The sequence below is a fragment of the Periplaneta americana genome, chromosome 8, assembly GCF_040183065.1.
Source record: "Periplaneta americana isolate PAMFEO1 chromosome 8, P.americana_PAMFEO1_priV1, whole genome shotgun sequence".
Taxonomy (NCBI): domain Eukaryota; kingdom Metazoa; phylum Arthropoda; class Insecta; order Blattodea; family Blattidae; genus Periplaneta; species Periplaneta americana.
The window spans coordinates 57,332,628-57,348,060 of record NC_091124.1 but is presented as its reverse complement, the minus strand read 5'-3'; positions in this window follow the sequence as shown (position 1 = coordinate 57,348,060).

Sequence of the window (15,433 nt, the reverse complement as noted above, 5' to 3'; positions counted from 1 at the left end):
AATCACAGGGATTTGGAATTGACATTTTAGTGTTGAATGCCAGTAGTAAAAACTTATCGACTAACAGTGTTTTGGTAGACTTATGTTATGAAATTATAAGTCTCTAGTTTTTTATAAAAGTCGCAAAGGGTTTGATGGATGGCTAGCTGGATGGATGGATGAGGGCTGCCTTTGTGCCAAAGATTCAGAATTACCAAGAACGGCGGAGGCCGTCAAGTGACACTAACCACTGTCTAAATACCTTTTGGTCGATGGGTCGCCGTTACTTCGTGCTTGATAGCACAGAAATGCGTTCATTGTCTTTTGTACAATAGAAAATCGCGCCCCCTTCTCGTACTTCGTCGCAGGCTGTTGAAACCTGATATTGAAATACGACCAACAGCGCGCTCTCGCAAAGAACGTGCATCAACATGGACAAAGCATGAATAGGGTGGTAGACACTGCGTTTACCTTTGATTACGCAATTATCATTTTACACATTATGCGAGAAAGAAATTTCAGAGTACTTTGTTCAAATATATTAAATTCAGTAAAAGCAAATAGTATAACCATAGTCTAGTATATACAGTCACGAAGCTTGAGTTGTTGAGGATATTAGGAACAATAGACTGTGTCGGTACTATTTCGCATTGTCTGTAATGAGACGATAGTAGCGATTCTAGTGGTTAGCAACTATCTATGGATGCATATTTACTACGTATTAAGCTTCGTGACTATATATATATATTAGACTGTGGTATAATACACGGTGACCCACTTCACTCTTTTACCTCCTACAGCGTGTGAAATATTTCAGATATACACAAACCGACAATAAAATTACAAGTTAAATTACATCTACGGGAACATCAGATAGAAGTAATGTATTTTTTGTACTTGAAATAATTTTCAAGATATTAGAGTCAACTTTCTTTTTTTAAATGGGAACCAATGTATTTTCAAGGACGATGGAGAACCTTAACGTGACTTGCTTCCAAAAAAAGGTGAAAATCTGGGAATTTCCAGGCTTTTAGATATGATACGTTAAAATGGTTTAAACATGTAGAAAATTAAAGTCGGACAAAATTGCGGGTGATCATATCCTCGTAGAAATTTACAATATGACTTCTTGCGATGGAATGTCTTTGCTGGGCGAGAAATGCATCGTGTCTGAATTAGAATATGACAAATTGTATAGTGCTGCACGTGAGTCTTTGAAGGTCTTCAGTATCGTGCGAAATTTTTAGTATTTGCATGTTGTCATACCGTAAATGAAGAAACACGTCGTCACTGTTATTCTAAAACCTCGCAAATCCAATGACCGTTGAAATCGAGATTTCGGCCTTAATGGTTCCAAATATCGATCCACAATGTTTTATGGACGATTATACAGAGTGGAATAAATATAATTGTGTAGATTTAACAGGTTATTACTTGGATAGAACAACAAACGATTTTAATACTATTGTACATTAGTCCTAAATGAATACTTTTCTCAGAAAAATATATCATGTTTTCCTAAATGTTAGCACCGTTGTACTCAATAAGTACTATCCATACGGTTCTAATTTTTACTTTAGAGAAATTGATAAGACGTTTTGGACGGTTTTCTTGCAAATTAAATACAACTTTAACACGTGCCATTATTTTCTACAATAAGGAAATCTGGCAACCCTACTGCAATGACTACAGGACGGAACACTGCTATTCAGGTCGAGTACGTGTTGCGTGCGAGTGTGTCTTCGAGGTGAGGCAGCCATGCGATGTTGCCGAAGTACGCAGAATTTCAGCCTAATTTTTTAATTAACAATGCAATTAATTACAAAAAGTATGATATGTTTTTATTTATTGGAATGTATTTTATTGCTTCCTTCAATCTGCACGGTTATATCACTTCCACCCTGTAAAAGAATGAACAATACATCTTTCTCAAATAACAAAATACAGAGCCACGTACACTACCGGTCACCTATTACAACTATAGATTTGTGGTTAAAACGGATTTAGTTTTGAATATTCTATTATATCATAATGCTAGAGAGAGAAACTATTTATTTTGTTGGTCTATTTAGTTTTTCCGATGTGTTTGTACATTGAAATAAAGTATATAGTTGTTCTCATAGCTGATCGAAAACTTTTGACCGGTAGTGTACATTGGGGAAGCAGAATTCTCGTCACCGGAACTCTCGTCATTATACCATCTAGTCACTACAATTTTGTCACCTGGTATTTTGGCCACTTCGACTTTTTGGCCACCCGATATTTTGGTCACCAGTACTCATTTTCTTAAAAATAATAATTTATTTTTACAAGTAAAATATCCATTATATTGCGAAATTCTGAACTGCAATCTGTTGAAAAAGTTAACATTTTTTTCATCTTGTTCCAAGTTTAAATGCAATAGCCACCTATTTCCATCTACAATAAATTGTCTTATATTTATTAGGCCTATCAGTATCTTCCAATTAATATACAGTATATGGGGCTCGGATGGCAATCTTCGTACTCTTCGGACAGAATCCTTCCCCAGTTGGGACCATGACTTGGATGTTCAGAAGGGCCTTCAATTATAGATGTTTTGTCTCGAGTTAGGGTTATTGTAGCTTTGCATCTTTTGTGCTGATCACATCTCCAAACAACACCGGAATCTCGAACTTTATATCTGATATACATATACCCTTGATGTATTACATAGTTTCTCAAAGCCCCAAATACTTCGAGTGAATCGTAATTCCCCTTTCGTGATGCTCCATCAATAGAATAAATAAGATAATAATAAGGAAAATAAGGAAGAACATCACCTTACACCTAATTTTTTTTGCCAAATACTTATATGCGTAACCACGGAAACAACCTTACAATGACATTTAAATCTCATTTTACTTAGGCTATATGCGTAAACACGGAAACAACCTCACAATGACATTTGAATCTCATTATACTTATATGCGTAACCACGGAAACAACCTTACAATGACATTTAAATCTCATTTTACTTAGGCTATATGCGTAACCACGAAACAACCTCACAATGACATTTGAATCTCATTATACTTATATGCGTAACCACGGAAACAACCTTACAATGACATTTAAATCTCATTTTACTTAGGCTATATGCGTAACCACGAAACAACCTCACAATGACATTTGAATCTCATTATACTTATATGCGTAACCACGGAAACAACCTTACAATGACATTTAAATCTCATTTTACTTAGGCTATATGCGTAACCACGGAAACAACCTCACAATGACATTAGAATCTCATTATACTTATATGCATAACCACGGAAACAACCTTACAATGACATTTAAATCTCATTTTACTTAGGCTATATGCGTAACCACGAAACAAGCTCACAATGACATTTGAATCTCATTATGATTATATGCGTAACCACAGAAACAACCTTACAATGACATTTAAATCTCATTTTACTTAGGCTATATGCGTAACCACGAAACAACCTCACAATGACATTTGAATCTCATTATACTTACATGCGTAACCACGGAAACAACCTTACAATGACATTTAAATCTCATTTTACTTAGACTATACGCGTAACCACGGAAACAACCTCACAATGACATTTGAATCTCATTATACTTATATGCGTAACCACGGAAACAACCTTACAATGATATTTAAATCTCATTTTACTTAGGCTATATGCGTAACCGCGGAAACAACCTCACAATGACATTTGAATCTCATTATACTTATATGCGTAACCACGGAAACAACCTTAAGCTTACAATGACATTTAAATCTCATTTTACTTAGGCTATATGCGTAACCACGGAAACAACCTCACAATGACATTTGAATCTCATTATACTTATATGCGTAACCACGGAAACAACCTTAAGCTTACAATGACATTTAAATCTCATTTTACTTAGGCTATATGCGTAACCACGGAAACAACCTCACAATGACATTTGAATCTCATTATAGTTAGCTTATATGCGTAACCACGGAAACAACCTCACAATGACATTTGAATCTCATTATACTTATATGCATAACCACGGAAACAACCTTACAATGACATTTAAATCCCATTTTACTTAGACTATATGCGTAACCACGAAACAAGCTCACAATGACATTTGAATCTCATTATGATTATATGCGTAACCACAGAAACAACCTTACAATGACATTTAAATCTCATTTTACTTAGGCTATATGCGTAACCACGAAACAACCTCACAATGTCATTTGAATTTCATTATACTTACATGCGTAATCACAGAAACTTCCTTGCAATGATATTTAAATCTCATTACACTTTTATGCGTGATCACGGAAACAACCTTACAGTGACATTTAAATCTCATTAATTTTTTTTGAATAAAACATGAATAAAGTATTAAATGTAAACGGTAACGAGAACACCGGTGACTAAAATGTAGTCGGTGGCCAGAACGCTGGTGACTAAAATGTAATCGGTGACAAGAAGGTATAATGACATCTCCGGGACGAGAATTTCTATACCCCGTACATTTGTTAATACAAAACCTCGTATAATTAATGTTTGGATATATACGAGTTTTTTTTTATACTTTATCCTTTTAACAGAAAATCTGGTAAATAGTCTATGCGAGGATTTTGTAGTTGTATTTTGTCATATCTTCTGTTTACGCTTCATTCAGAATGTTTTCTAGAATTACGAGATTCTGGAATAACAGCGACAACATTTCATGTTTCTGTAATTATAACAAAAAGTAAGAACATTTCCAAGTTCCCCCACAATTATATTCTTGCGGAGACTGTAGAAGATATTAAAAGGTGACTAGTTAAATCTCGAATATTGCACGGATATTTTTTTTGTCGATGTTTTTTCCAAGTATCTGGGAGTGAACATAATTCCATCATCATTCATAGAGGCTTACCCCTCACTTAATACGTAAGGTAATTAAAATCTAAATATTGTCGTAAAGCCTCTGATATAAATTTGATTTACTTAATAACCTCAAATCTATTTTACTATGAAACAATTTTGTTTACAACAGCAGTTTACGGTGCCCAATGTTAAATGTGACATACTCTATAGACCTTACGAAATGCACAAGTGAGAATTGTGGCATATGAAGTGTTAGTGAAGAAAACTATGAATCTTTCCTCTCCGTGTAATGAAGGTCACAGGTTATACTGGTACTGACAAAGTGGCCACGTAACAGTTGGTTATAAAGAGTGACATGTTCAGTGTTAATACGTGTATAATGCGCATGATAGTATAAATAAAACTACAAGGAGGAGGAGGTAGAGCTGCAAACGTGAAAATTACATTTTGACTATTTTCTCTGTTTCGAAAGACTTGATACATTTAGGCCTATATTAAAAGCCCCTTACCTTGAAATATCCGTTCAGGAATTTTAGAATTTCATGTAAAAGTTAAATGCCATGTGGACAATCATAATTTGATACAAGTATATAGCATATTGTATATCAAACACTAACGTTGGTGGATTACATAGAAAATTAAATTACACAAAACTACGTGACAGTTGGTCACACGGTCATTTCATCAAGTCCTGCGTTAACTTTTGATTTTACTTGTGTGAACATTAACTTGAGAAAAACCTATTTCATAGTTTAGTTGATTGTAACGATAATTAATACACACTTTGTAGCAATGCATTGCTAAATTTTGCTTTTAATGCTGGTACATATTAATTATTTATCTTTACCAAAATAGTCCTATGTTAGGTTCCTCATTAAATTCAAAATAGTTATTATTATGCATATGTCAAAGTTAATAATAAAGATTGTGTTGTATTTGCAGCAGTCATATTTCAGGTTAAATTTGCCAATATCTGAATACTACATTCATTAATTTTGAATACTTCAAAATCAATTAGAATTTCTATAGGCTACCTTGTGTAAATTTTATCTTTGAGAATTATTCAATGTAATTTTGAAAAATAAATTTCCAAAAACAAAAATGTCTTCCGTACTTCTGTTAACAGCAATGACAATTTAAAATACATTGTTCAACAATATGCTACTTCATTTTTCTTTTTAAGCCGTTAAATACTCATTATGTATCTTTATAAGAAAATGATACACTTTTCATCCTATACGTTGAAAGTTGTTACTATTCACTAAAAAGTATTTTCAATTTAATAATACATTTTTGTTTATTTTTGCTTTAGGTATATCTCAAGTTATGTTCTCTATGATTTGATTTCCTTATTAATTTGATTTCAAATACTTCAAAATTCTTTGAAATTCGTTTTCGTTATTTATATTGAAACTTGGAGAATTATTAAACTTAATTAGAAATGCTTCCTTAGACAAAATGTATTTAATTTTATTGTTTGTTATAATGATAAATTAAAATATAATTATATTGTAGAAAATATAAAGTAATTTTTTTAATCCGTTACATATTTATTAGTCTGTATTATATTTACCAGACAATGATACACTTTTCGTTATTTATATTGAACAATATATTTTAAATATTGACTAAAACTATTTAGAATTGAATAGTAAATATGTGGGTGTACTTCGACCAAGCATATTTCAAGTCCTATTTTTCTTTAATTTAATTCCATATTATTTTAACTGAAAGTACTACGGAATTAATTAAAATTTGTATACGTTTTTAATATTGTAACTTTGAGAATTACTAAACCTAATTTATTTAAGTAAAAGTATGTACTTAGGCAAAATCTCTTTTGTTTCATATGAAATGTTATTATTAACTTTACTCAAAATTACATTATGAGTGGGTTTTGTGTCAATAAGAAGATGATTTCATTACTACAAATTTATCCCCATCTAACTAAATAATATTTCAAAGTTGGGTTTCTTAAATAGAAATGTATCCCATCGTTTACATTTTTGACTCTGTCTTGTTTATAATGAACAATATAATAACAAATGTTGACATTTACTTTTGAAAGTGAATACAGAACGGAAATTTGTGTAATTCTTGAAGGTATTGTGAACTGAAATTTTAGGTATTACAGGAAATAGAAGAGAGACAATAAGAAGTGAAACTTAACTATCATATTGATATTTTACTAGTAGTATTTTAATGATATGTCTAAACAATGAAATACGTATAACACATTCAATGGAAATAAAAAAAGAGACACTTTCTGTATACGTATAACAATTTCAATGGAAATAAAAAAGAGACACTTTCTGTAATCATTTACCTAGCTTAACAAGTAACATTTCTTCATTGTGTGATATTCGTGAAATTCCACGCATTTATTTAAATTAATAACAACATAAATAATAGGAAGTACAATAATTAATTCTTTATTCTTCAAACTGCATATGGTTTGATTAAACAATTATTACCAAGTGTGTATATGTAGTTGTTAAATCTTTAATATGCTTAGGGGTAATTTAAGTTTGAATATATGTTGTGCTATATGAAATACGTTCAGTTTTTGGGAAAATGTGTCTTACAGTTCTTAATGTCCAACAGAAAGTTAGTATCATGTTACGTCTATCACTGTTTATGGAAATGTGTATATTTTGTTTTATCACAAACGTTTGTGACTAATATGTTGTCAAATCTTTCACATTATATCTTGTGGTGTCAAAAACTTATCATTCTAAATGGTATTGGATCGTGTCTTATCAGATATTTTCTTAAAGTATTACTACTAGCTATATTCATTTTTGTATGAAAAGGTTTGAAGAGAAAATTGCCAATATGTCTTTTACGTAAGCTCGAACCTTCCTCAAAAAATGGTGTGTGGAACCGTAACGACCCCCCCAAAAAATTGCAGTTAGTTGTTCATAATTGTGATGGTGATACCAAAAAAAAAAAACAGTAAGTCGTCAGTTTAGTTGTTTATATATACACAATATGATGCTATTATACTACAAACAAGCATAGTTCTACCCGAATCCTCAATGAGTGTAATTCAATCGTAGAATTGTTTTTTGTACAGTCAGTGATGCCAATTCGACGTTTCTATTCGTTTATAACGTCCACGAATTCTGTATGTAATGTACAGTGTTGTAACCAACCTAGACAAGTCTCACACTTGTCGGTATTTTAACTTTGTTTGCTAAGGGGAAGATTTTGAATCATATTCTTTTAAAATGTGTAGATTTTCTCCGATTCCTGATTGCGGATCAGTTAAAATTGGGTGTGGAAAATTATCTAGGTAAGGTTCGCACTGTTTATGCAACCAGGAAAAGAATATTCAACTTGTATATATCTTATTTTGTGTGCCAATTAATTTAACCGTTGGAAATAATTATAAACAAGGAATTCCAAATGGATTTTTTGTAGTAAGAATAATTAAGTGGATTCTGTTATTTCTATTAACACTGTTTACAATAGGTTTCCTTTTTCATTCACTAATGGAATGAATTCTGAATTAAACAGACTACATATTTATTTCATAACTAAAATATATGACAAACATTAATATATTTTACAATTTCTGCGCTACTGGATTCGAAATTTTGAAATGTTGTTTCTACTCAATTATTTGGGCATATATTTAAATTATTTGTTCGATATAAACACCAAAATTGTATATTCGTGTTATCTTTAAGGTCTTAAATTTCTAAGGAATTGCATCAAAATTCGTTCGATGTAACGTATTTTATTGTTTCAGAAAAATAATATTCAGAAAACTGTCTCGTATCTATTCCTTGCATAACACCGTGATTTTATCAACTTTGTATTTTGATTATGTAATATATCCAAGAGGATAATCATGAACAGACATGTTAAATTAATATCATTTTTATGTAATAAAAGTAAAAATCTTGGTAGATCTATAAATCAGGATATAAATTTCTACTTTTTTCTTAGTTAGAATTTCACCACCCATTATCGTTTTTACTACTACTACTTCGATAATTTTCATACAATATAATTTACTTGTTAATAACGGGTTAAGATCGTTTCAATTTTTTCATTTTTTACTTATTTGTTTGTTGGTTATTAGAAACATACTCCTATTTCTGTAATAGTTGCTATTGAATTATTTATTAATTCTGTTCAATTCTGTCCCCTTTTGCAGAGATTTTCTTGATAATAACGGCACTTAGAATTTTATTTCATGGACAAGTGCTACATCTGAAGATGATGTCCTGAAAGGATGTCTAAACTTTTCATGGAATGCATGCTCCTAATAGTGAGTTTATTTTATTTTTTAATATTACAGTAATTATTGAATTAATATAATAGACAAAATATCACAATATATTAATCCCAATTAATGCTAAATTAAATTACCAGTGTAACATTATTTTCTTTATTTTTTATTTATATATTGCATTTTACCGTTGCTGTCTAATAGCAATTTCAGATAAATTCTCTCTTGGCGAAAAATAAATGATAACTCTAATATTTGTTCTTTAAATTGTTTATTTTAATGTAGTAATATTCTACCAAATATAAGTGAATTAATCTATAAACATTCTTCAGTGATATTATAGCCAGTGCCAGCGTTTCTGGCGCGTGTCCTTGAGTAAAAAGCCAGTCAGTGAGCACTTGTTGCCAGTGCAGCTGAGAACTGTACCACCCAGCACGTCACGTCAGCAATCTGCCCCTGCGTCAAAGGCAAGCTGGGGTGTGTCCTTGAGTACACAGTCCAGTCAGTGGCAACTGTTGCCACTTCGGCTGAGAGTGGTATCACCTCCTAAACAGATGTGACGTCAACAATCTGCCAATCAAATTTGTCAACTTTCTCGCCCACGGTTTGTGGCAAAGATAAGATACTCGCTCTCAACATTCCCATTACTTATTTCACACGCCAGAAACGGTGGTACTGGTGTACAAGCAAATTACATTTTAGTTAAATAAAATACAATAAAACTCTCTTTTTACTTAAGTAAAAAGGAAATATGTAATTTTATAAACAATGTGAAAGTATACAAATTGATAGCTCGGTATCATACACCGTGAATATAAGTATGTAAATTTCATGTCGTTGAGAGGTTGTGACAATGAACAAGTACCAAAGATTGAAAAAAACTCATTTATTATAATTTTAAAGGCATATTGGTTCCGTTAAGTGCAATGTTAATTGATAAAAGAGTTCTATTCAGTCTATACTTAACATAAAAACACAATAAAACATGTTATAACAACATTTAAACAGGTTCAAAAACAAACGTTTTCGCCAATTTTGATTGGCATCTTCAGGTCGTGTATGTCGAATAGAACATGTTATGATAAGTGAACACTTGGTATATAAGGTTAAAACAGAAGTTAAAAATATAATATACTTAAAAACAGAGAACAGAACCAGCAAAGTTTATTATAGCCTATTCTATAGCATATAACACCTGCGTTTAAATAGACTCGAATAGTATATTTCTAAATTTAACTATGACACGCTACTTCCAGAAATTTGGTTTTTGAACCAAGTTTTCGACACACTTCCCTTCATTTCTGTGGATAATTCATGCAGTATATTTATAGCCTATAATAGTAACAACAAAGTTTTTTTTTTTTTAACATTGTGTAATGTACAATATAGCCACCACTTATGTTGGCATTCATTTTTACTTGATGTTATTTACTTACTGGTAAGTAATTTTATTATTATTATCATATTTTAAAGATTTCATACAATTTAGTGGCGCAGAATATGAAGTAAAGTATATTAAAGAAATAATACTGATATGTGCCAAAGAAAAAGGAACCCTTTTGTTTACTTCGTCCTGAATATAATAAAATACTGAATTCGCTTGATGTGTGCTACTGGTCTGATATTCAGGATGCTGACATAAGATGTGATTCTACTTGAATTGGAAATGAGGTCTCTTGGAAGAGATGTGCGGGTCTTTAAACAGTGGTTCTTTCCCTTCAGAATCATCTTGCTTCAGTGAATGCGGGCTATTTATTTGGCCAGATACTTTCAAGCGAACGACCTGTTTAATGGCATAGGCTGTTGGGAAGTTATGTAGAGTTTTATAGAGAGATTGTCGCCAACCACCAGTCGTTCCTCTATATAATAAAGAATTGCATTACTGCCAAGGCTCATACAGCGATGGTAGGTATGAAAGATGAGACAAGTTTATTTGCCATGTCCAGTGAAATAGTTCATATTGGATCCCCGATGGGGCTTTAAAAGTCGTATGAATTTTTTTCTTACTTTGGCACAAAATGTTGTTGGCTCTTAAAATTTCAATGTAACGATATTAAATATGTCGTTGGATATGATTAATATTTAATAATCTTTGTCCCTGTTTCATTTATTTAATTTATGTTTATTTGTAGCAGATAGTTACATATATGATGTCTGTTTTGTGATGGAGAACAAATTAAATTTCATTGTTTTTCATGATTTTCTTTAGCCTACTTATTTTAATATTATTATTCTTCACTCTTTTTTATGGATTAAATTTCACACCATTTTACCCAGAAGAAGGCTTGATACCAGTGATAATGTACTGTGTCTATTAATGGATGTTATTCGTGCAAGGGACGATTTTATCGCAAACATGTCGCAACTGTCGGTTTGTTAGGATTAGTTTATAGTTATATTACAGACCTGTCAACTTTCCTTCATAATGCACGAGTCACCCGCAATTAGCCAACGAATTTCTCTCTTCCGCAATAAGGTACCTTCCCGGATTTAGAGATGATTGTTTTTAATGTTATGTTGTCCTCGTCCTATTATTATTATTATTATTATTATTATTATTATTATTATTATTATTATTATTATTATTACCTGTTACCTATCAAAGCAAATTCCCATTTCCCGCCTTTTACTTCTAGCAGGTTGGCAGGTCTGATGTTACATGCACTCTCTGATTGTCAAGAATGGCCTAAGAAATTTAGTTCAGTATTTCGCCATAACGACTCAAAGCTTGGTCGCATTAAACACATTTTCCTAAGGAAGACATCAGCTATTTTTATTATACAGAGAGCAATGGTCCGACGTTTCATAAACTTAAGTACTTGTAGGGGGTAATATGGTGAACATTTTCCTTTCAAGTGGCCTGGTTGCGAAAATGTAATCTCATTCAGATTCTTATAACTTGAAATGTATTAAAGTTAATAATAATAGTTTTATTTTCTCTGGCAGAGTTAAGGCCATCAGGCCTTCTCTTCCACTCAACCACGATCGAAGCACATACAGAAAAATAAATACCGGTATACAAGTATTAACTTTTTTTAAGTTGGTTATTTAACGACGCTGTATCAACTACGAGGTTATTTAGCGTCGATAACATTGGTGGTAGCGAGATGGTATTTGGCGAGATGAGGCCAAGGATTCGCCATAGATTACTTGGCATTCACCTTACGGTTGGGGAAAACCTCGGAAAAAATCCAACCAGGTAATCAGCCCAAGCGGGGATCGAACCCGCGCCCGATCGCAACTTCAGACCGGTAGGCAAGCGTCTTAACCGACTGAGCCACGCCGGTGGCTAAGTATTAACTTAAAAATAACAATAATAAATCAATAAAATAAAATAGATTGAATGCATATGAATATAATCACAAACAGGAAAATACATTCTAGTATACAAGTATTAACTTAAAAAAATAATACATATGAATATAATGACAACTAAAGGAATAGTACAATTAGTATAATCAGCATGGGTTACATTGAGACAATGACAATTACCTAGATATTAGTGTTAATGGAAAAAACAAAGTAACGACTGTTCAAAGTGGTAGTAGTAGTAATAATAATAATAATAATAATAATAATAATAATAATAATAATAATAATAATAATAATAATAATATTAAACGTAACAAACTACTGAATTAAAATATTAAACATTATCGTACACTACTGGTCTGTTCCGATTTTATAAAAGTAATCAGAGCTGCTCTCATCAACGCTTCTTAGGTATGCGTACCTTGAGCCTTCCTGTTGGTGTATATCTATAGGTTTGAAAATGATACGGTAATTTTTCATTCTTTGTAAATGTTTGTGCCACTTGGATCTGTTGTGTTGTGTTAGTTGTGTAAAGCTTATAACATTCAGTTTTTCGCGTATTTTTCAATTGTTTAGTGGTCCAACAAACAGCAGCCAGCCAAAGGTTGTGGCAATCTAATTTCTACTGCTTCAATTCTCATTTCTTGACTATTATTTAGAGTTTTGATTTCCAAGCCGTACAGAAGTTCTGGGAATCCCAGTGCTTTATAAAATTATTAAGAGAGTGACTATATATGTTGTTTTCGTAGTTATGATTATTTGTCAAAACTTAATTACGTTATTTTGTGAGTCATTTCAGTTAGTGTATGTATTATGCTTCTTAAGTAATTGTTATTACGCATAAGTTCTACAATTTTATTATCTATTACTGTTTCTCTTCTCAATGGTTTATTTCCGCCAATCCCAGATATTTTAAGATTATAATTATTTGCTACTCTATTTCATTTAAACACAATGATTAAAATTTTCTTCCAAATATTACTTCGTTCTCAGAAAAATTTAAAATTACGAAATTACTAATCACTATATCTTTAATATCGATGGAGAAGCTGGCAAAATGTCATATTGTGATCGGATAATCAGGTTGAATAGAGGGTTGTAGCTGCATAATATTTACAGTGAATCGGACTTGTTGAAATCTGTGAAGAGCCAGTCATTGTTCTGATTCGTTACAAACATTTTTCATTAATATTTTTAATTAAATAAAAATATCTAAGCAATGTAAATTTCAGTAAATATTTAACAATGCTATTTCAGTCGCAATCACACACACACTGGTTTTCTTACATGTATATGAATAACGTCTTCTTCCATTCTGTTAACAACAACTTTTAAAGAAGAGCTTTCATTACTGGTTGTACTGTTTTACATTTTCTACTAAAAAAAGAAAAAAAAACTCGAAATCAAAAAGCAGAAAAATGAATTTAAGGTCTTCAATTTGCTAATAGGGTAATGTTGTTACGAAAACGCTAATATCATAAGCGAACTAAAACTGTATATGAAACGTATAAACGGTTTGTTACTCGAACACGGTCACTATGATTTTGATGTTATAACTTGAAATTCCATAATTAAATATTGTGATCCAAAATCGCGTTAAGTCCATTTTTGGGCTAGATTTTGTATCCGCCAGTCTACGGACTGATCGAATTTCTAAGGATATATGTACGTGAACGTGCAAATATTATCAGGAAATGCAGGCTTTAAATTTTAAAAATTTTATAAGAAAATGAACTCGCAATTGGACAAAAATTACAAGGTACCACAACAAAACTTATTAGAACTTAAATATCTGATAAAAATATAAAAAAGATTATTATTAATACTATTTTACAAACTAGTTTTATCAAAGTATGAAAAAAATAAAAAAACAAAAAAAAAAATCTGCACTTACATCATTTGGTAACCATAACATTGTTATGGTCTCTCTGACACCTTTAATATTTTTTTTTTCTGCGTGTAATAAACACTTATTTTTGAAAAGTAAACTGCTCTCAGATATGTAGAGTTGTTCATTTTAATGCAATTAATTCTTTATTTGAATAAGTCACACGGAGTTAGTGTGCACTCGAAGTTGGTTGCTTGACGGTTGTCAGCCCACTTTGAGGTCTGTGGATATAGAGGGAAAAATTGGATCGGTGTCGGTTAGCGTTCCCGAGTAGCTCAGTGGTAGAGCGTTGGTACGTTAAACCAAAGGTCCCGGGTTCGATACCCGGCTCCGGAACAATTTTTCCCTCGAAATTATTCAAATCAACTTTACAGGGAGTTATACCTGAAATCTTGATTTGCAATTCTTTATTTGTTCTATGTGAAATATATTAAAATTTACATAATGATTTGTGACCTAAGTTTTCTATTTTCAAAGAAATGCATTATTATAGTCTACCTTTTGTATAAATGCATGTTAAATCAGTGTACAAAATTTCAGAATTCTATCTCTAATGGTTGTGGAATTTTGAAATAATATGTGTGAAAATGTTCAAATTTTGGAAAATTTAATTTAAAGTAAAAAGTGAATCCTAAAAAAATATTATTAGTAACCTTTCTATGCTTTTATCAGATATTTAAGTTCTAACAAGTCTTGTTGTGGTACCTTGTAATTTTTGTCCCATTGTGATTTCATTTCCTTATAACATTTTAGAAATGTAAAGCTTGCATTTTCTGATAATATTTTTGGTCGTTCACGTACATATAGCCTACACTTAAGTGACATGCACAATAACAACCTTTTAAAAACAATTGACGTTGCTTTCAGATAAAACATGCTTAAAATATGACAGAGGACTCAAATATAACCATACATTATGTATAAATCATAAAAGTGGTCAATTGGGCTGAGCGAGTTTTGGAATCAAAATCTTCAATTTACTACTCCTTATGGATAAGTTATGCAAATACGCCTATTATTCTTCAGATTATAAGCGAATCGAAGTCCAATAAAAATGTAAATATAATGGTAAACTAACATTTAATAATGAATTAAACTTAAAGAACAATTGACTAGAATTATTGTAACCTAGAATACTAATCTGTGACTTTAGCC